A 23834-nucleotide genomic window follows, 5' to 3' on the forward strand; every position below is an offset into this window, starting at 1 on the left:
CATTAGGATCCTGAGGCTTCCCCCACCCGAGGTGAGTACCCCCCAGGGGCCGTTTTGTCGTTACAGTTCCTCTTTAATCCCCACACATGCTCCTAGAGTTGTTACCTGGCATGTATGGGGGGATGGTTCAATGTTTGGTTTCTGTATCCAGTTACTGATTCAGGTACAAAACTTGCTAGCTCATTCATGTCCTGGAAAATTAAGCAAAAGAAATACATAAATACAATGAAAAAAAAAGAATTTTTACTTGACAAATATATTTAAAATGTATTTAAAATGCAAGATATTAAATAAGCTACTTGCAAACCCATAGGACTGTCCTATGTACAGTGTACAATGTACAATAACTTTAACATATTTATTAGGTTTAGAAAAAAAATGTTTTTAAAATATTTTAGTTTTTTTTTCAGTATGGAAAGTAATAAAGATCATAAAGTTAAATTTGGTTTTGTGATTCAGGCAAATATTAGTATATAAACTTTGCTGATAGAGGCTAGCGCCAAGGAGATTGAAGCAACTGAGCTGCACGTTCCAAGAAGGGAGTCCCTGAACCCTCAAATGTAAATTATTACAATAAATACAATGGATGAAGGAACACGCGCTATTTCTAGATCAAAAACTTATTTTAATAAATTCCTATTATACAAAATATAAAACAAGGTTAAAACCACACCTATTGATCAATCACTCATGCACTCTTTCTTTCCTGTAAAACCTGGCAAAAACCCCTCTTCCTATTCAACCTAATTAGAACCAGCTGTTGCAATCTAGTATGTAGATTCACAGTTGTTAATATCGCATAATCCACATAGTTTATGGAAAAAGGTGGGTTTCCAGCAATAGTTTATAAAAATATAACTATAACATAGCTATGTTCAATGGAATTAATCCTCCTGAAGAAGGCTAACGTATTTTAGCTGAAACGCCTAGAGGTTCTTCTGTACTTGTAGCAACTGTTTCTGGAGCATAAAGGAGCCTGGTTGGTCGCAACAGCGCTAAGCGACAATCTGCATAACAAAGGCACCTACAGCTTTAAGGTGACATCACCAGAAGAAACTGCACACGGCTTGCTGGGACAGGTAGCGAGCGTCACACTGGATTTACCAACAGGAAGTGATGTATGCGACCCAGCGTTGCCGAGAGCTGAACGGACAAGGGAGCTCGGAAGCACCCGGAGGAGCTTATAATTCGAATACCCGGGAGACGAGCTTTTTCATCACAGAGGTACTCTGTTTGAACATAGTGTTGCTGCAAAGTTGGACGCTATCAGATGTTTTCTATGAGACTGTCAGCATTTGCTAAAGACAGGCTGAGTTCATTGAAGCCGATATATATGCACTGTTGAAATTGGGATCCATTAACTTGATAAGTTGATCAACTTTTTTTCAAGGTTTTTTATATATGACCCATTTTTTATAAACTATTGCTGGAAACCCACCTTTTTCCATAAACTATGTGGATTATGTGATATTAACAACTGTAAATCTACATACTAGATTGCAACAGCTGGTTCTAATTAGATTGAATAGGAAGAGGGGTTTTTGCCAGGTTTTACAGGAAAGGAAGAGTGCATGAGTGATTGATCAATAGGTGTGGTTTTAACCTTGTTTTATATTTTGTATAATAGGAATTTATTAAAATAAGTTTTTGATCTAGAAATAGCGCGTGTTCCTTCATCCATTGTAAATATTATTATATACTCCACAAAACAGTATGACATGTTTCACAGGTATTTTACCTGCTTCTTCATACAATTAACTGATTACGAGCTCTTAGACGGCATGGACCCCTCTGTCAGAGGCGTTTGTGCTTCCTGAGAGCTCATAATCAGTTAATCCTGTTAATTGCCTGAAGAAGTGGGTGAATTACCTGTGAAATGTGTTGCACTGTTTTGTGGAGTATACATGTAACGAACGGTGGAGCACAGAGAGGATCTGATTACCGGTGATCTGCAGTATCACTGGGAATACAGATGTATACCAGATTATAAGTGATCTGCAGTATCACCGATAATCCGATATACCAGCTAACCTCTGTCCACCTGAGTAGAGTGTAGGGATTGGTGTAACAGTAACACTTAGAGGACTGAGCCTCAGTGCAGTGAGGAGTACTGCACGGCTTCCTTCCGAAGACCTGAACTCTCCAAGGCGGGAGGAGTCAGGCTGCGAGTAGGAAGGTTAGTCTGAAAGTGACACTCAGGAGGAAGTGTCACTAACAGGACGGGGAACCGCCTCCAATCGTGAGGTCGGTTCTCGAGGTCAGACAAGCCAGGTCGTAACACACGGACAGATAAAGTACAGATTCAGAAGGCAGAGGCGGAGTCTAGGTACAGGCAGGGTTCGGCAACAGGGTATCAGAAATATCGAGGTACAAGATCAAGAGGCAGAAGCAGAGTCTTAGGACGAGCCGGGGTTCGGCAACAGAGTATCAGAATGGCAAGGTACAAGATCAGAATACAAGAGGATGGTCAGGCAGGCAAAGAGTCATAACAGATAATCACAATCAAACCAGTACTTTAAACTATCAACAGAAACTAGCTAAGTGTAGGATTACAGCTCCAGCTGGTCCCGGCACACTTAAGGATCTGACTACGGGTCTGAGTGCTCCCACGTATGTGTTCGCAACGACAGACAACCAGCAACTGAACAGCCAGCAGTATATATACCAGAACACTCTCCAGGCCCCTCCCTAATTGCTGGACCAATGAGAGTTGTGGAAAATGTCAGCTGACCATCCTGGTCAGCCGACTCACTTCTGGCTGTTATATAAGCTCTGCCTCTGTGCGCGCGCGAGTGTCACTCTGAATCTTGGTGGACTATCAGTCCCAGCCACACCAGTACTGTCTTGCAATGTATCCAGTTCCAATGCGGATTCCGCCGCTTCCAATGCGGATTCCGCCGCTCTGCCTATGCTCGGCATGCAACGTTTTTTCCGTGTTGTGACGCCATGCTGGACGCGGAAACAGCCGCCTCACCTTGAGAGACGGCGGCTTTTCCGCGTTTCTTCACAATACAGTAAAATTTGCCTGAATAAGAAAATTTTCAGTCTTCAATGGGGAGGTAAGTCTACCACTACCTCCCTTTTTCAAACTGTTTTTAGTGCTTTTTAACCTTTGTTTTATCTTATTATCCACAGCCATTCCAGTTCAGGTGTGCTTTAAGCTTGTAGCATAGATATAACTGAATCAAGACTTACAATCCATATGCCATCAAATTTAATATGTTTTTCTCTGAATTCTCTCATTTCTTGTTTCCACCAACTTGCTGTGACATTCTTGAAAAAAATCTGGTAATCCCACATGAGCTCTGAAAAGCTTAAAACAAAAAAGAAAAAAAGTTAATACAATTATAACCTTACTAGGTGACCTAAGCCCATTTAAAAACAGGCTCTAGGTCTGTGTTGAATCCCCATCCCCTCTCCTCCACTCCCCTCCCACCTCCCCTCTCCTCCACTCCCCTCCTGACCCCCCTCTCCTCCACTCCCCTCCCACTCTCCGCCGCAGTGTCACCGCGCATGCACGCACACACCCCGCCCGCTGACCTGCCGCAAACCCGGCCACCTGCTGACCCGCCGCACGCCCGGCCGCACGCTAACACGCCGCCCGCTCGGCTCCCTGGTCCCACGCTATTCCTGTGTAGCGTTGTCCATGCTGCGCAGTGCGCACATGCGCACAATGGTTCAGCATGGACAACGCTACACAGGGACAGCGCACGGACACAGGGGTTTTATTATAGAGGATAGAAAATCCAGCACATACAGTGAGATGCATTTTGACAACTATATTAGTGTGTTCACAATGTCATTAAGTAACTTTGCGGTCTCTGAGGAAGGGCTCAGAATGCTGAGCTTTGTTTGTGTATGACGTCCCATTTTGCAGTGCAATAAAATGGAATAATCCTGTGATCCAGTGTTGCATAAGTGTTTTGAAAATCATTGTACTCACAGTCCACTCTCCCCTTAAACACAATTGTGTCTGTTTGCTCTTTAAAGGGAACCCCTGAGATGAGAGACAGACATAATTATTTGCTTTTAAATAATGCATATTGCCTGGCTGTTTTGCTGATCCACTGCCTCTAATACATGTAACCATTTAGCCTGCAAACGCATGCAGATCATTTGCTTTAACTGCAGTCTGACTGGATTAAACTTAGGTTTTTTTCAGGTGTGTGTTTCAGATACTACTGCAACCAAAGAGATTAGCAGGACTGCCAGGTAATTGGTATTGTTTAAAAGGAAATAAATATAGCAGCCTCCATATTTCTCTCACCTCAGGTTCCTTTTAACTAATTATTCATAATCTTTTACAAATTGGGGTCTAATGTTTATTTGAGCTTCTATTTACTAAGCAAACAAATGGATATTCGGCTATCAGTTTCAATCCAAAGATGATGTATTTATGTTTCAGTGTGTTTGTGCAAGTATCCTTAGATACCTGGTTACCCCCAACACTGAGTGTAGACTAAGGTAAGTAGTGGAACATCAGATTATGCAGATGTTTTGAATTTTTTTATGTATTCTGTTAAGTTCAACTAAACCCAGCAGTGTTATGTTGATCGTTAGATTAAATTAATAATGTATTTAAATATAAATATGATTGTTTATGCCCAGGCTTATCAAACTATAAAATGCAATTTGAGGTAGTAGTAGCACATGCCAATGAAAAATAATATTTCTGAACAGTTTGCTCATTGCTTATGTAACCACCAGAAACCTTTGTGCATGGTTACATTACCAGAAAGCTTTGTAAAAGGGGCCACACACGATACAATAACATGATCCGATTTTACGTTAATTCGATAAAAACGATCGGATCGCTCAAAAAAATTGAAAGCTTTTTTTATTCGACTGAAAAATCTGATCGGATTTCTCGTTTTCTACGATTTTAATCGATCCGGAATGCCAGATATTTTTCTTCAATCTTTCTAAAGATTGTATGGTGTGTGTTGGATTGCCAACTTATTAATCTACATACCCTAGCAATTTTGTCAGAGTTTCCAATCATTTTTATCATAATTGGGGAAAAATTGAACATACGTGTGTGGTACATTGATCACATTTTTGAAATGTTACAATCAGTCCGAAAAATTTATTGCAATTCTTAAATTGAACAGATATTTAAAAAATTGTATGGTGTGTGGCCACCTTAAGACAGTCATAGATTCATTTTAGGGCCCGTAACAAAGTTTAAAAAGGGGGGGGGGAGCCTTTCTAAACCAGTTCATTTACCATGCAGGCTGAGGGTCCAGAAACAAGTGTAGGGCTCCACCCACCCTCCCCATAATGCATTCTTGTCCCAATAGGATGTGATCTTCTTCACCTATGTATTCCCTAAAAAGGAGGTGTGGTTATGAAATAGACAGAGACTTATAGTGGACCCTGGAACTCCCTTTAATAATAATGGGGCCTTTATGTACATGCTCTAACCTAGGTATGTAGAAGAAAGTAGACATCAAAGACCCTTTATCCCGCTACCTGTCCTTTGCCATAAAGAGTTAGAAGTAAATAAACATGCAGGCAGCATGAAAATATTAAATAAACATACAGGTTTTAAAAGTATTATTTTTCAAATCAAGTATCATAATGAATTTTATTTTTGCTAATGATTTTTCTTTTATCTCTGTTGCAGAACTCTTCCCCATCACCCTCTAGTATTGCTTCCCTACTGAACACTGACAAGTAGATCTAACCTTAACATCTCTGCATTTTCCCCATATTCCCCCTTTACTCTTTTTTGTCTCCCCTTTACTTTTGTAAAGGATACCTGCAACCCCCAGGTAAAAAGATAGATATTCACCTAAGAAGAGGAGGGAAGGCTCTGAATCTCTTTGAACCTTCTAAGTCCTCTCTGTGTCCCCTCGTTTCTCCACCAGGCCCCCTGTTGTAATGTTTGACTTTACTGTCCAAGAAGCCTTTGGGTCTCCTCAGAAAAGTTACGGAAGTACTCAGGTCTCTTCCTTTAGACTCTAAAGTTTAGAGTACATGAAGGTGATGCTGATGCATCAATCTTAACACTGGGACAAGCGTGCATTGCAAAGGGCGAAGTCTCACTACCACTCACCTATGGAAGGTAACCCCTCCCAGAGTTAAACACAATCAGGGTTGGTACTATTTAGAGGGTAGAACATATAGTGAGTACTTTAAAAAAAAGTTTCTTCTTATTTTTTTTTTGCATATTTAATATAATGTATAATAAGTATCTGCATGTGCAATGTTATCGCTAGTGCATATTTCCATTGTTAATAACTAAGTCAGGGCCGATGCGTGACACCATACAATCATCAGATTCATGCATGTTGCTAAGTAACCTGATTCAATCACAGAAGCCCTAACAGTTATGATAGATAGCATTTCAAAGCAAGGTTTCAGAGAGAGACAGTATTTAAAGCAAGATCAGTGTACTTACCCGGACTTGTGGTCAAGTCAAGTGATTCATCAACCTCAATATTAGGTAAGTCAGGCCAGACCTTAAAAAAAATGCAAAAATATTATTAAGTATTAAGTTCTGAACTATAATGCCATTGGTACACATAAAAAAATAGTAAATCTATCTATCTATCTATCTATCTATCTATCTATCCACATATCCATATAGGGGCCCATACACTGGTCGATTTCAGCCATTGATTGATTGATCAGAAATTGATTCTATTAAATTTCCCATTCGATCGATTTGTGTCCAATTTAGATCAATTTCGATCAATTTGATCTATCTCACAGGATGGAAAATTGAGTTGCATTGGATCTTATGGCCCAATAATGCATTTAGCTCGATTTTCAATAGATTTCATTCTGAAATATATTGTAAATCTGTTCCTAGTGTGTGGCACGCATCATTGGACTTGACAGGCATCTGCCAGAAATCTATCTGATGGTTGAATTTGCTGCAAATCCATAAGTGTATGGCCACCTTAACATCGACACAAATTGTTTAGTTTCCACCACCATAGTCTCAATTTGCAGTGGAACATATGTGCAATAGCCCCCCCCCCCCCCCCCCCCACCATAAATATTTGCTACCCGCACAGCTCCTAATTGCACAGCTACTGAGAAAAGGCAATGCCGGTGGCAGTTTTCACCAAACTAGTGCAGAAGTATTGATTGACATGTTTAATAAAATGCAATAATTTCTATTTTTCATCACATTTATTAAGTTAGGAGGAATGACCCCTTTTCAGATTTTCACCAGAATGTCAAACACATTCTAAATATGACAGCTAGATTTTTTTAAAGATTTGCCTCATAAACAAGATATAAGATAGGACAGTGAGGTAGGAATGTGCATTTATTGTGACTGAATTGTTTGGGCATTTTTTTATTTATTTTACTATTACTACTACTAGCACTGAAATGCTCATAGGCTTGAAGGAGTGTTTATTTATCTGTGTATGTGTCAGAGTGGTGTAACTAAATATTTTGAATTAAAAAAATGTTTGGTTTGGGTCCGCTTAAGGACCAGGGTATTTTCTTCTGATCGGTGCTGCGTGGACTCTCCAGCCCGCAGCACCGATCAGGAAATAGCCAGGGTGATCAGATTTCCCCCCTTTTTTCCCCACTAGGGGGATGTCCCGCTGGGGGGGGGTCTGATCGCCGCCGGCTACTCGCACTTTCCGGGGGGGCTCTTCAAAGCCCCCCTCCGGAGCGCTTTACGCCCTCCCCGGCTTTCCCTCCCTCTCCCTTACCCTGTGAGCAGCGCCTGATAGGATAGGCTTCTGCCTATCAGATGCCGGCGATCCCCGGCCAATCAGAGGCCGGGGATCGCCGATCTACGTCACGGCGCTGCTGCGCAGCAGTGCCGTGTGGTGTAAACAGCGGGGATTTCTTCCCCGGATGTTTACATTATGCGTGCGAGCCGCGATCGGCAGCTCGCACACTGTTCACGGAGACAGTCTCCGTGAACTGGCATGAAAAGGCCGCTCGATCGAGCGGCCGTTTCCATGCTATACCACTAACGACCCGCCGACGCCTATCGGCGTTAGGCGGTCGTTAAGTGGTTAATGAATACATCTTGATCTCTTCCCCTTGTAAAAGGTAGATACTCCTTTGTTTCATGTCCTGCAAGCGCTGGATGCTAAAATGTTATTTAAAAAAAATGTCATTTAGTTCCATTACAATTCATTTATGAATGAAGCATGTCTAATTGTTATCATTTCTGTTACCTTAGTTCTCTTACAATATAAACATTACCTTGTCAAGGATATTAGTCTCATTAAGAGGCACTCCAGGTTCCTAGCAAATTCCTACAATCTTTAGTCAAAGCACATATTGAGGTGATTATTACCACTACAGTGCCAATAAAGGGCTAATGAAGCAACAGTAGTAGGGCATCAGCAAATGCATTTTACAGGTCCTGGTGCGATCACAACCTCTGCATCCCCTATTCTTACACCATTGGCTCCTGGTGACTATTGGTTACACATAAGAAAATTATAATAATACCTGTCAGCAAGGTGTGTATGATGAATGCTGCTGAACATAAAATATTAATATCATTAATTAATACTAGAGCTGAGCAAACAGATTTTGTGAAATTCCAAATTTTAACTCTCGCCTCTGTGATTCTCGCTACAGAATTTTGCAATTTCAAGTTCAAAGTAGAATCCATAATACACAGAATTCCAAACATATTTCATTCATGTAATGCACATTTTTATTTTCACATAAATACTGAAAATGGTTACTGAGCATGCTCAAGGGACATGAATGAGAATATATTATGTGAAAATTCTCAATGAAATTGCACAAACTTTAATTCATATTTTGGTTAGTGCTAAAATATACTTGCAATACCTCACAATTTTGTGAATGAAAACGTGAACTTCGTCAAATTTGGAATTTGGTAATTCTGACCATCCCTAATCAACACACGTACTACCAGCTGTAATCGTTTTATGTAGTACAGTGATATGTATTCTCTGTTAAAGAAAAAACATTTTACATGGTACACTTACATTGCATGTTGTTTTTTGCTTTTAAAAAAAAACAAAAAACAACTATATGCATGTCCTGAAATACATCAATACTTATGCATGTCTCACCATGTAATCAATGTCAGCATTCTGCGCATTCTGCACATCCTGCAAGGAGATAATACATATTATTATTATTATTTATAGAGCACTGACATCTTCCCCAGCACTGTACAGAGTATACTGTCTTGTCACTTAACTGTCCCTCAAAGGGGCTCACACTCTAATCCCTACCATAGTCACATGTCTATGAATGGGCAGCAGGGTGGCGTAGTGGTTAGCTCTCTCGCCTTGCAGCTCTGGGTCCCTGGTTCGAATCCCAGCCAGGGCACTATCTGCAAAGAGTTTGTATGTTCTCTCCGTGTCTGCATGGGTTTACTCCGGGCACTCTGGTTTCCTCCCACATTCCAAAAACATACGGATAAGTTAATTGGCTCCCCCTAAAAAAAATTGGCCCTAGACTACAGTACTTACACTACATAATATAGACATATGGCAATGGTAGGGATTAGATTGTGAGCTCCTTTGAGGGACAGTTAGTGACAAGACAATATATATATACACTGTACAGCGCTGTGTAATATGTCGGTGCTATATAAATAATAATAATGTATCATGTACTGTATGTATCATAGTCTAGAGCCGATTGAGGGGGAAGACAATTAACTTATCTGTATGTTTTGGGATGTGGGAGGTAACCAGAGTGCCAGAGGAAACCCATGCAGACACGGTGAGAACATACAAATTCTGTGCAGATAGTGCCCTGGCTGGGATGAGAACCAGGGACCCAGCGCTGCAAGGTGAGCATGCTAACCACTACACCACCATGCTGCCCTACATATTTTGAAAACAGCAATCAGTAAATGCAGTAATACAATGACCTTAGATTGTAAAGCATGGCTGAATACAAAGGGCACAATGGGCGAGTATATATAAATGTTCTTTACATAGGTTAAAGTGGACCTGAACTCTTGCACAGGACAGAAGGATAACATAGAGAAATGCTCCCCTGTATGTACTTAAAGAGTGTATCTTGTTTAATTCCCCCTCATCTGTGCCTAATCACAAGTTGTAATTTGATCTCTCCCCTGTGTCACATGACTGTCACGGCAGAGATGGCAGGTAAGCTCATTTGAAAGCACAGGCTGTTAACAATATGTCTGCTTCCATGACTCAGCAAGTAGAAACAGTGCAGATGTATTGGATTTGTATCAGCTGTAACAAAGAAATGTTTTACTTTAAAGGTTATTATGCTGGTGTTGTGTATCTTTTAGAGCAGAGAAGATGTTTTGAGTTCAGGTCAGCATTAAACAGAACTTCACGGTAGATCATGCTTTTCCTAAACCAGGAAAAATGTTATACTGAGACCATGGGCGTCCGCAGAAAATTTTCCGGGGGGGGGGGGAGGAAGGAATGGGGCTAAGCCGAAACATGGGTGTGGTCATGGACCAGAATGTGGGTGTGGTCGCGGGTGGAGACAAGTTTACATGAATTTAGCAATGGTGGGACATTAGGTTAGGACAGTGGTGGCGAACTGCAACCCAAAAGTCACTTATCTATCGCAAAGTGCCAACAGCAATTTAAACTAAATACAAACGTTTTAACTCATACATGAACATTATGGAAAATCCAAGTTGAAAATAAACTGTGAAGATAAACAATTTCATCCATCCTACTCCTGAAAAATGTATTCATTTTTTAGAACCTCCCAGTTTAATTTTCTGTTTTAAAAAGCTGAAAAATTAGGTTTAATGCTATTGTCTCATATGATGATGATTCAGCTTTTTCCATAGTCTTGCAGTTAGCAATCATGTGACCCCCAACAAGACAAATTCAGCAATCATGAGCCCAACCCCCCCCCCCCCCATCAAGACAAATTCAGCAATCATGAGGCCCCCAACATGACCAACTCAGCAATCATGAGGCCCCCAACAAGACAAATTCAGCAATCTTGAGGCCCCCAACAAATCATGAGGCCCCCAACAAGACAAATTCAGCAATCATGGGGCCCCCAACAAGACAAATTCAGCAATCATGAGGCCCCCAACAAGACAAATTCAGCGATCTTGAGGCCCCCAACAAATCATGAGGCCCCCAACAAGACAAATTCAGTAACCATGAGGCCCCCAACAAGACAAATTCAGCAGTCATGAGGCACATAAATAGACAGCATTTCACATAAATAGGCAGAATGCCTCCTTAATATGGTAGACACCTCTCACCTGGCAGCAGTTCCCCAAAATACACTCAATCTGACAGCAGTGGTTACCCCAGGTCTATAGGTGTCCCCAGAATAGGTGGCCAGCGGTATAGATGTCCCCAGAATAGGTGGCCAGTGGTATAGATGTCCCCAGAACAGGTAGCCAGGTGTATAGATGTCCCCAGAGCAGATAGCCAGGGGTATATGTGCCCAGTATATGTAGGCAGGGGTATATGTCCCCAGTATATGTAGCCAGAGGTATATGTGCCCAGTATATGTAGCCAGGGGTATATGTGCCCAGTATATGTAGTCAGGGGTATATGTGCCCAGTATATGTAGTCAAGGTTATATGTGCCCAGTATTTGTAGGCAGGGGTATATGTCCCCAGTATATGTAGCCAGGGGTATATGTGCCCAGTATATGTAGCCAGGGGTATATGTGCCCAGTAAAAGTAGACAGGGGTATATGTGCCCAATATATGTAGGCAGGGGTATATGTACCAAGTATATGTAGGCAGGGGTATATGTGCCCAGTATATGTAGCCAGGGGTATATGTGCCCAGTATATGTAGCCAGGGGTATATGTGCCCAGTATATGTAGTCGGGGGTATATGTGCCCAGTATATGTAGCTAGGGGTATATGTGCCCAGTATATGTAGCCAGGAATATATGTCCCCAGTATATGTAGTTGGGGGTATATGTCCCCAGTATATGTAGGCAGGGGTATATGGAGCCACGGGTATATGTGGCCAGTATATGTAGTCAGGGATATATGTCCCCAGTATATGTAGGCAGGGGTATATGTCCCTAGTATATGTAGGCAGAGGTATATGTGCCCAGTATATGTAGGCAGGGGTATATGTGCCCAGTATATGTAGCCAGGGATATATGTCCCCAGTATATGTAGGCAGGGGTATATGTGCCCAGGATATGTAGGCAGGGGTATATGTGCCCAGTATATGTAGGCAGGGGTATATGTCCACAGTATATGTAGTCGGGGGTATATGTGCTGTGGACAGAGGTTAGTGGGTGGGGCCCCCTGGCTACATATACTGGGCACATATACCCCTGGCTACATATACTGGGCACATATACCCTTGCCTACATATACTGGGGACATATACCCCTGCCTACACATACTGGGGACATATACCCCTGGCTACATATACCCCCGACTACTTATAACCCCGACTACATATACCCCTGGCTACATATACTGGGGACATATACCCCCGACTACATATACTGGGCACATATACCCCTGGCTACATATACAGGGCACATATACCCCTGACTACATATACTGAGCACATATACCCCTGGCTACATATACTGGGCACATATACCCCTGCCTACATATACTGGGGACATATACCCCCTACTACATATACCCCTGACTACATATACTCCTGGCTACATATACTGGGTACATATACTACCGACTACATATACTGGGGACATATACCCCGACTACATATACTGAGGGGAATATACACCTGACTACATATACTGAGCACATATACCCCTGCCTACATATACTGGGGACATACCTCTGGCTACATATACTGGGCACATATACCCATGGCTACATATACTGGGCACATATACCTCTGGCTACATATACTGGGCATATGTACTTCTGGCTACATATACTGGGTACATATACTCCTGCCTACATATACTGGGGACATATACCTCTGGCTACATATACTGGGGACATATACCTCTGGCTACATATAATGGGCATATATACCTTTGGCTACATATACTGGGCACATATACCCCTGACTACATATACTGGGCACATATACCCCTGACTGCATATACTGGGCACATATACCCCTGACTACATATACTGAGCACATATACCCCCTGCCTACATATACTGGGCACATATACCCCCTGACTACATGTACTGGGGACATATACCTCTGGCTACATATACTGGGCACATATATCCCTGGCTACATATACTGGGGACACTGGCTGTTTGTCATTATGTGCATTTACTAGTGAAAAGCTGTCTCTTATGTGCATTTACTGGTGAAAAGCTGTCTCTTATGTGCATTTACTGGTGAAAAGCTGTCTCTAATAATGTGCATTTACTGGTGAAAAGATGTCTCTTATTATGTGCATTTACTGGTGAAAAGCTGTCTCTTATTATGTGCATTTACTGGTGAAAAGCTGTCTTTTATTATGTGCATTTACTGGTGAACAGCTGTCTCTTATGTGCATTTACTGGGGAAACGCTGTCTCTCATTATGTGCATTTATTGGTGAAACGCTGTCTCTTATGTGCATTTAATGGGGAAATGCTGTCTCTCATTACATGCATTTACTGGGGAAACGCTGTCTGTCATTATGTGCATTTACTTCATATTGTTTTTTATTTAAGTACATTAGCTAGTATAACTACATTAGTTAGCCCCACCCACATGACATCATGGCCATGCCCATTTTTAAAATTTCCTCTAACATGTTACCCCCTACCTATTTTTGACTGCCCCCTTATATGTGCCAGTTTAACCACATAACGACCGCCCCCAGCCGATGGGCGGCGGCAAAGTCTGGGCCCAAACGACCGCAATACGCCCATCGGCGGGGGCGGCTGCGGGAGTGGCTATGCGGCGATCGCGTCATTCGTGACGCGATCAGCCGCCGGGGACTGGCTCCGCCCCCCGTTCGCCGTAACCCGCCGGCCGTTCGGAAGCGCCGGCGGGTTACTGGCATCCGGATCGCCGCTGCAACAGTGTATAATAGGCTTTGTAATGTATACAAAGCCTATTATACTGGCTGCCTCCTGCCCTGGTGGTCCCAGTGTCCGAGGGACCACCAGGGCAGGCTGCAGCCACCCTAGTCTGCACCAAACACACTGATTTCCCCCCCCCCTGCCCCCTGATCGCCCACAGCACCCCTCAGACCCCCCCCCTGCCCACCCCCCAGACCACTGTTTGCACCCAGTCACCCTCCTAATCACCCATCAATCACTCCCTGTCACTATCTGTCAACGCTATTTTTTTTTTAAGTCCCTAATCTGCCCCCTACTCCCTCCTGATCACCCCCCCACCCCTCAGATTCTCCCCAGACCCCCCCCAGACCCCCCCCCCCCCGTGTACTGTATGCATCTATCCCCCCTGATCACCTGTCAATCACCTGTCAATCACCTGTCAATCACCCGTCAATCACCCCCTGTCACTGCCACCCATCAATCAGCCCCTGATCTGCCCCTTGCGGGCAATCTGATCACCCCCCCACACCAATAGATCGCCCGCAGATCCGACATCAGATCACCTCCCAAATCCATTGTTTACATCTATTCTCTCCTCTAAACACCCACTAATTACCCATCAATCACCCCCTATCACCACCTGTCACTGTTACCCATCAGATTAGACCCTAATCTGCCCCTTGCGGGCACCCAATCACCTGCCCACACGCTCAGATTGCCCTCAGACCCCCCCCTTATCAATTCGCCCGTGCAATATTTACATCTGTTCTCCCCTGTAATAACCCACTGATTACCTGTCAATCACCCATCAATCACCCCCTGTCACTGCCACCCATCAATCACCCCCTGTCACTGCCACCCATCAATCAGCCCCTAACCTGCCCCTTGCGGGCAATCTGATCACCCACCCACACCAATAGATCGCCCGCAGATCCGACATCAGATCACCTCCCAAATCCATTGTTTACATCTATTCTCTCCTCTAAACACCCACTAATTACCCATCAATCACCCCCTATCACCACCTGTCACTGTTACCCATCAGATTAGACCCTAATCTGCCCCTTGCGGGCACCCAATCACCTGCCCACACGCTCAGATTGCCCTCAGACCCCCCCCTTATCAATTCGCCCGTGCAATATTTACATCTGTTCTCCCCTGTAATAACCCACTGATTACCTGTCAATCACCCATCAATCACCCCCTGTCACTGCCACCCATCAATCACCCCCTGTCACTGCCACCCATCAATCAGCCCCTAACCTGCCCCTTGTGGGCAATCTGATCACCCACCCACACCAATAGATCGCCCGCAGATCCGACATCAGATCACCTCCCAAATCCATTGTTTACATCTATTCTCTCCTCTAAACACCCACTAATTACCCATCAATCACCCCCTATCACCACCTGTCACTGTTACCCATCAGATTAGACCCTAATCTGCCCCTTGCGGGCACCCAATCACCCGCCCACACCTCAGAACGCCCTCAGACCCCAGCCCTGATCACCTCGCCAGTGCATTGCTTGCATCTATTTCCCCCCTCTAATCACACCTTGAGACACCCATCAATCACCTCCTGTCACCCCCTAGCACACCTACCCATCAGATCAGGCCCTAATTTGCCCCGTGTGGGCTCCTGATCACTCGGCCAAACCCTCAGATCCCCCTCAGACCCCCTTCCGATCACCTCCCCAGTGCATTGATTGCATCTATTTTCCCCTCTAACCGTCCCCTGAGACACCCATCAATCACCTCCTGTCACCCCCCTAGCACTCCTATCCATCAGATCAGGCCCAATACATCCTGTCATCTAAGAGGCCACCCTGCTTATGACCGATTCCACAAAATTTGCCCCCTCATAGACCACCTGTCATCAAAATTTGCAGATGCTTATACCCCTGAACAGTCATTTTGAGAAATTTGGTTTCCAGACTACTCACAGTTTTGGGCCCGTAAAATGCCAGGGCAGTATAGGAACCCCACAAGTGACCCCATTTTAGAAAGAAGACACCCCAAGGTATTCTGTTAGGTGTATGATGAGTTCATAGAATATTTTATTTTTTGTCAAAAGTTAGCGGAAATTGGATTGTTATTGTTTTTTTCACAAAGTGTCATTTTTCACTAACTTGTGAGAAAAAATAAAATCTTCTATGAACTCACCATACCCCTAACGGAATACCTTGGGGTGTCTTCTTTCTAAAATGGGGTCACTTGTGGGGTTCCTATACTGCCTTGGCATTTTAGGGGCCCTAAACCGTGAGGAGTAGTCTAGAAAACAAATGCCTCAAAATGACCTGTGAATAGGACGTTGGGCCCCTTAGCGCACCTAGGCTGCAAAAAAGTGTCACACATGTGGTATCGCCATACTCAGGAGAAGTAGTATAATGTGTTTTGTGGTGTATTTTTACACATACCCATGCTGGGTGGGAGAAATCTCTCTGTAAATGGACAATTGTGTGTAAAAAAAATCAAAAATGTGTCATTTACAGAGATATTTCTCCCACCCAGCATGGTTATATGTAAAAATACACCACAAAACACATTATACTACTTCTTCTGAGTACGGCGATACCACATGTGTGACACTTTTTTGCAGCCTAACTGTGCTAAGGGGCCCAAAGTCCAATGAGTACCTTTAGGATTTCACAGGTCATTTTGAGACATTTGGGTTCAAGACTACTCCTCACGGTTTAGGGCCCCTAAAATGCCAGGGCAGTATAGGAACCCCACAAGTGACCCCATTTTAGAAAGAAGACACCCCAAGGTATTCTTTTAGGTGTATGATGAGTTCATAGAAGATTTTATTTTTTGTCACAAGTTAGCGGAAATTGATATGTATTGTTTTTTTTTTCACAAAGTGTCATTTTCCGCTAACTTGTGACAAAAAAAAAATCTTCTATGAACTCACCATACTCCTAACAGAATACCTTGGGGTGTCTTCTTTCTAAAATGGGGTCACTTGTGGGGTTCCTATACTGCCCTGGCATTTTAGGGGCCCTAAACCGTGAGGAGTAGTCTAGAATCCAAATGCCTCAAAATGACCTGTGAATAGGACGTTAGGCCCCTTAGCGCACCTAGGTTGCAAAAAAGTGTCACACATGTGGTATCGCCGTACTCAGAAGAAGTAGTATAATGTGTTTTGGGGTGTATTTTTATACATACCCATGCTGGGTGGGAGAAATCTCTCTGTAAATGGACAATTGTGTGTAAAAAAAATCAAATAATTGTCATTTACAGAGATATTTCTCCCACCCAGCATGGGTATGTGTAAAAATACACCCCAAAACACATTATACTACTTCTCCTGAGTACGGCGGTACCACATGTGTGGCACTTTTTTGCACCCTAAGTGCGCTAAGGGGCCCAAAGTCCAATGAGTACCTTTAGGATTTCACAGGTCATTTTGCCACATTTGGTTTCAAGACTACTCCTCACGGTTTAGGGCCCCTAAAATGCCAGGGCAGTATAGGAACCCCACAAATGACTCCATTTTAGAAAGAAGACACCCCAAGGTATTCCGTTAGGAGAATGGCGAGTTCATAGAAGATTTTATTTTTTGTCACAAGTTAGCGGAAAATGACACTTTGTGAAAAAAAACAATTACAATCAATTTCCGCTAACTTGTGACAAAAAAAAAAAATCTTCTATGAACTCACCATACATCTAACGGAATACCTTGGGGTGTCTTCTTTCTAAAATGGGGTAATTTGTGGGGTTCCTATACTGTCCTGGCATTTTAGGGGCCCTAAACCGTGAGGAGTAGTCTTGAAACGAAATTTCTCAAAATGACCTGTGAAATCCTAAAGGTACTCATTGGACTTTGGGCCCCTTAGCGCAGTTAGGGTGCAAAAAAGTGCCACACATGTGGTATCGCCGTACTCAGGAGAAGTAGTATAATGTGTTTTGGGGTGTATTTTTCCACATACCCATGCTGAGTGGGAGAAATATCTCTATAAATAGACAATTGTGTGTAAAAAAAATAAAAAAATTGTCATTTACGGAGATATTTCTCCCACCCAGCATGTGTATGTGTAAAAATACACCCCAAAACACATTATACTACTTTTCCTGAGTACGGCAATACCACATGTGTGGCACTTTTTTGCGGCCTAACTGCGCTAAGGGGCCCAAAGTCCAATGAGCATCTTTAGGCTTTACAGGGGTGCTTACAATTAGGCACCCCCCAAATGCCAGGACAGTAAACACACCCCACAAATGACCCCATTCTGGAAAGTAGACACTTCAAGGTATTCAGAGAGGAGCATAGTGAGTCCGTGGCAGATTTCATTTTTTTTTGTCGCAAGTTAGAAGAAATGGAAACTTTTTTTTTTTTTTTTTTTTGTCACAAACTGTCATTTTCCGCTAACTTGTGACAAAAAATAAAATCTTCTATGAACTCACCATGCCTCTCACTGAATACTTTGGGATGTCTTCTTTCCAAAATGGGGTCATTTGGGGGGTATTTGTACTATCCTGGAATTTTAGCCCCTCATGAAACATGACAGGTGCGCAGAAAAGTCAGAGATGCTTGAAAATGGGAAAATTCACTTTTGGCACCATAGTTTGTAAACGCTATAACTTTTACCCAATCCAATAAATATACACTGAATGTTTTTTTTTTTATCAAAGACATGTAGCAGAATAACTTTCGCGCTCAAATGTATAGGAAATTTTACTTTATTTGAAAAATGTCAGCACAGAAAGTTAAAAAAGTCATTTTTTTGACAAAATTCATGTCTTTTTTGATGAATATAATAAAAAGTAAAACTCGCAGCAGCAATCAAATAGCATCAAAAGAAAGCTGTATTAGTGACAAGAAAAGGAGGTAAAATTCATTTAGGTGGTAGGTTTTATGACCGAGCAATAAACCGTGAAAGCTGCAGTGGTCTGAATGGAGAAAAAGGCTCTGGTCCTTAAGGGGCGAAAAGACTGTGGTCCCGAAGTGGCTAGAACCGGCCCTGTACCCTTGCCTACATATACTGGGCACATATACCCCTGGCTACCTGTTCTGGGGACATCTCTACCCCTGGCTACCTGTTCTGGGGACATCTCTCCCTCTGGCTACCTGTTCTGGGGACATCTATACCCCTGGCCACCTATTCTGGGGACACCTATAGACCTGGCTACTTATACAGTACTTAGAGGGGTGTGGGAATGTTGAGGTGGAAGGTCCTGGAGGAATGTTTGGGTGGGAGGTCCAAGGTCCGTGGGGTTGGAAGGTCGTGGGGGGGGAGGGGTATGAAATTTTTTTGCTATGGGGCCCAGTCATTTCTAGCTACGCCCCTGCCCTTGCTGGTAGTGAATGAACTCCATGCAGGAACATGCATGTTACTGTGGCATTATTGGTCAATTTGAATTTTAGAGGAGACATAAGATGATCTGTTGCTGTTGTTGCAAAAACTGTTTTTTGAGTTTAATGAAAATGTTTTAGTAGGCTCAAAATAAAGCAGACATATACATTTGAATAACAACAAATTACAGAATCACTTGTGTAGAGCTAATCTATTTCAGAAATGCCTAAAGTATAGTATGTGAACAGACTAAACTGCACTTGAAACCAGCAAGATATTTTTTCAGGATTTTACCTGTAGTGTTTAACATACAGAAAAATAACCATACATACTGTTTTTATATACTGAGCAGACACTGATTAGACTCAATCACCATCAGTCTTATGTTTATCAAAACTCCAAAATAGCTGCATTTTTATTTTCCTAAAAAAGAATAACATTAAATGCAAAAACTGCTACCTATAATTGCGGATGTTAGCAAGATGGGGAAAGCCAATTAGTCTGTTCTGAATTTTAAGAAAATGATTTGGGAAATTCTTATCAAAACACAAATTGCATTTTTGATGCATTGTAAATTTTAGCATATTTGAGAGCTAGACAGCAGTGGTTTAAAGGACACCTGAACTGAGTGATATGGAAGCTGCTATATTTATTCCCTTTTTAATAAGTATCAGTTGCCTAGCAGTCCATGTGATTTCTTTGATGGTGGTAGTGTCTAAATCACTCACCTGAAACAAGCATGTGACTACTCCAGTCAGACTTCAGTCGGAAATATTTGACCTGCTTGCTTGTTCATGATCTTTGGTTAAAGTATTAGAGGCAGATGATTAGCAGGTCAGCCAGGCAATCTGCATTGTTTAAATGGAAATAAATATGTCAGCCTCCATATCCATCTCAGTTTAGGGGTGCTTTAATTTAGCATTTATTGTACAAGTTCAAATTAGTTCTCTTTCCATGTCTTCAGCCTACGCAAATATATACTGTAAGTCATAGCATAACTACTTACATATGGAATCTAGACTGCAACGATTTCATTATACACGTTTTCTATGTCACTGTCATTCGTGTATCCATAGCGACATAAGTGGAATCAAAGGGTCCAATAGGCTGGCATAATGGGACGTCCAATGAGCTTTGAGAAAAAAAAAATATATATACAACAAGCAGTTAGAATGTATAGATAGCAAATTCAACAGATTTTTACAAAATATTTAAGACCCTTACTTTAGTGTACTGCTAAACAACATTTTCTGGAGTTGGACCCAGAACGACAAAGAAATCTAAAATTCCATCTATCGTGCGATATGTTATAGATGGAGCTGGTGTCAGTGTTACGTCAGAAATAAAACAGCATCTGTAAAATCCAGTTAAAGCAAAAAGTTTGAATGACTTCTGTGCATTTAAATTACAACATTTTAAATGAAAGCAATAGCAAATCTATGGATTCATTTGTGAAACTATGTCTTAATGTCTTAAAACGTATTAATTTCTAAAGGATGTGTTAATAAAACTAGGATAATTTTACATAAAGGACATACTGTATGCATTGATATTGCCATGGCTGATGTTTTTCTTTCTCTACTTGCAAGTGGCAACATGTTACACAGTGCATACAGAGTGCATAGAATGTACCTGTACTGAAGCCCCCCCCCCCCCCCAAAAAAAAAAAACCCTGGTAATTTGCTTTTTAAAAGAAAGGAAATATCATTTGTGGACCTGTAATATCTGTCAAGCCAGAAATTCTTGAAAAGGAGTTTTATTATTCTACATAAATCCAAGTTATTTACATACAAATACATTGTGTAGTTATCAATTCAAAGTACTGGGTAGTGATGTCGCGAACGTGTTCACGAACCTCCGTGGAAAGTTCGGTTCACGAAAAAGTTCACGAACCACAATACACTTCAATAGGGAGGCGAACTTCCAATTTTTCAAAAATGTCTACTGGCTGGAAAAATGATAGAAATCATGTTTCAAGGGTTCTAATACCTGGAGCTCCACCCTTCTACATATTCCCTCCTCCCTCCTACCAGACATTTATATCACGCTTTTCTACCAGAGGGAGGAAGGTCTCATCTGCCAGGGAATTCCAGTATTTCAAAAGCCAGCTTACATACCGTGGCTGGGGATTGAACCCAGGTCTCAGTGTATGGTAGGTAACTAACATATCCATTATTCCGCCAACACTACTAGCTGAAACTAGCCTAGCATGTACCATTTATGCTCAATCCAAAAGAAAAATTAGACAAGACAAATAACATTTATATCACGCTTTTCTCCTGGCAGGCTCAAAGCACCAGAGCTGCAGCCACTAGGGCACTCTCTATAGGCAGTAGCAGTGTTAGGAAGACTTGCCTAAGATCTCCTACTGAATAGGTGCTGGCTTACTGAACAGACAGAGCCGAGATTCGAACCCTGGTCTCCTGTATCAGAGGTAGAGCCCTTAACCATTACACCATCCAGCCACTGCTTAAGGATATGTAGCCAGGCATGGCCTTGCCTTATGTGTTCAACAGTTGTCAAGAGAAAAATTAGACAAGACAAATAACATTTATATTGCGCTTTTCTCCTGGCGGACTCAAAGCGCCAGAGCTGCAGCCACTAGGGCACGCTCTATAGGCAGTAGCAGTGTTAGGAAGACTTGCCTAAGGTTTCCTACTGAATAGGTGCTGGCTTACTGAACAGACAGAGCCAAGATTCAAACCCTGGTCTCCTGTGTCAGAGCCCTTAACCATTACACCATCCAGCCACTGCTTAAGGATATGTAGCCAGGCATGGCCTTGCCTTATGTGTTCAACAGTTGTCAAGAGAAAAATTAGACAAGACGAATAACATTTATATCGCGCTTTTCTCCTGGCAAACTCAAAGCGCCAGAGCTGCAGGCAGTAGCAGTGTTAGGAAGACTTGCCTAAGGTCTCCTACTGAATAGGTGCTGGCACTGCACCACCAACACTACATGCTGAAGCCAGCCTAGCATGTACCATTTATGCTCAATCCATTTATGCGCAAAAATACAATTCCATGGAAAGCGGTGACCATCCATACTAGAGAGAGAGAGAGAGAGAGAGAGCATGTACCATTTATGCTCAATCCAAAAGAAAAATTAGACAAGACAAATAACATTTATATCACGCTTTTCTCCTGGCAGGCTCACAGCACCAGAGCTGCAGCCACTAGGGCACGCTCTATAGGCAGTAGCAGTGTTAGGAAGACTTGCCTAAGATCTCCTACTGAATAGGTGCTGGCTTACTGAACAGACAGAGCCAAGATTCGAACCCTGGTCTCCTGTGTCAGAGGTAGAGCCCTTAACCATTACACCATCCAGCCACTGCTTAAAGAGTAACTGTCAGGCTGCAGAAGCTAATTTAAACCTCTATTCTCCTGTGTTAAACAGTTTAGAAGGAAGTCAAAAAGGCATTAGTGAAGATAAAAATCTCAATTACCTTTGATGTGTGCTTATCAGCAAAGCTGTTAGAGTCCCAAGAGGACGCAAGCCGCATACTATACTGCAAAGCATTCTGGGGCCCTCCCCTCGGCTGCTAATGAGACGTTACAGCAGCTTGTAATCAGTCCAGCGCGTAGCACTGATAAATCTCCGGGCAGAGTACACTGCAGGAGTCAGCTATTGTTCCTAGCCACATGGCTCATTAATATTCACTGCACACTGTGTTATTCAGTACGAGCTTTTCTGTGATCAGGAAGCAGGCAGGACATGACGACACATTTGACAGAAAAACATGGAGCCTGCCATGAGCTGTCAGGAGCATCTATCTCTGCATATACTATATACAAATTCTGTGAAATCCAAACGTGGACAGTGAAATGCATATGTAATGTAAGTACAGCCAATCTTTAGCTACTGATATATGTGTTTATTTTCTCTGAGACCTTATACCTAACAGCTCCTCTTTAAGGATATGTAGCCAGGCATGGCCTTGCCTTATGTGTTCAACAGTTGTCAAGAGAAAAATTAGACAAGACAAATAACATTTATATTGCGCTTTTCTCCTGGCGGACTCAAAGCGCCAGAGCTGCAGCCACTAGGGCACGCTCTATAGGCAGTAGCAGTGTTAGGAAGACTTGCCCAAGGTCTCCTACTGAATAGGTGCTGGCTTACTGAACAGACAGAGCCGAGATTCAAACCCTGGTCTCCTGTGTCAGAGCCCTTAACCATTACACCATCCAGCCACTGCTTAAGGATATGTAGCCAGGCATGGCCTTGCCTTATGTGTTCAACAGTTGTCAAGAGAAAAATTAGACAAGACGAATAACATTTATATCGCGCTTTTCTCCTGGCAGACTCAAAGCGTCAGAGCTGCAGCCACTAGGGCACACTCTATAGGCAGTAGCAGTGTTAGGAAGACTTGCCTAAGGTCTCCTACTGAATAGGTGCTGGCACTGCACCACCAACACTACATGCTGAAGCCAGCCTAGCATGTACCATTTATGCTCAATCCAATTATGCGCAAAAATACAATTCCATGGAAAGCGGTGACCATCCATACTAGAGAGAGAGAGAGAGAGAGAGAGAGAGAGAGAGAGAGAGAGAGAGAGAGAGAGAGAGAGAGAGATGAATCTACCTGGCTATCTGGGGTTCTCTTTGGACAACTGTTGAACACATAAGGCAAGGCTATTCCTGGCTACTTA

The 23834-nt window shown here is 42.7% G+C and overlaps 1 pseudogene; it reads right to left on the minus strand.

The window, feature by feature from the left end:
- Window positions 1–2621, minus strand: part of LOC137571597 (sucrase-isomaltase, intestinal-like) — a 52028-nt pseudogene extending 49407 nt beyond the window's left edge.
- Between the last annotated feature and the right edge of the window lie 21213 nt (window positions 2622–23834).

Source organism: Hyperolius riggenbachi, chromosome 4 (assembly GCF_040937935.1).
Source record: "Hyperolius riggenbachi isolate aHypRig1 chromosome 4, aHypRig1.pri, whole genome shotgun sequence".
In the NCBI taxonomy this organism is placed as follows: Eukaryota; Metazoa; Chordata; class Amphibia; order Anura; family Hyperoliidae; genus Hyperolius; species Hyperolius riggenbachi.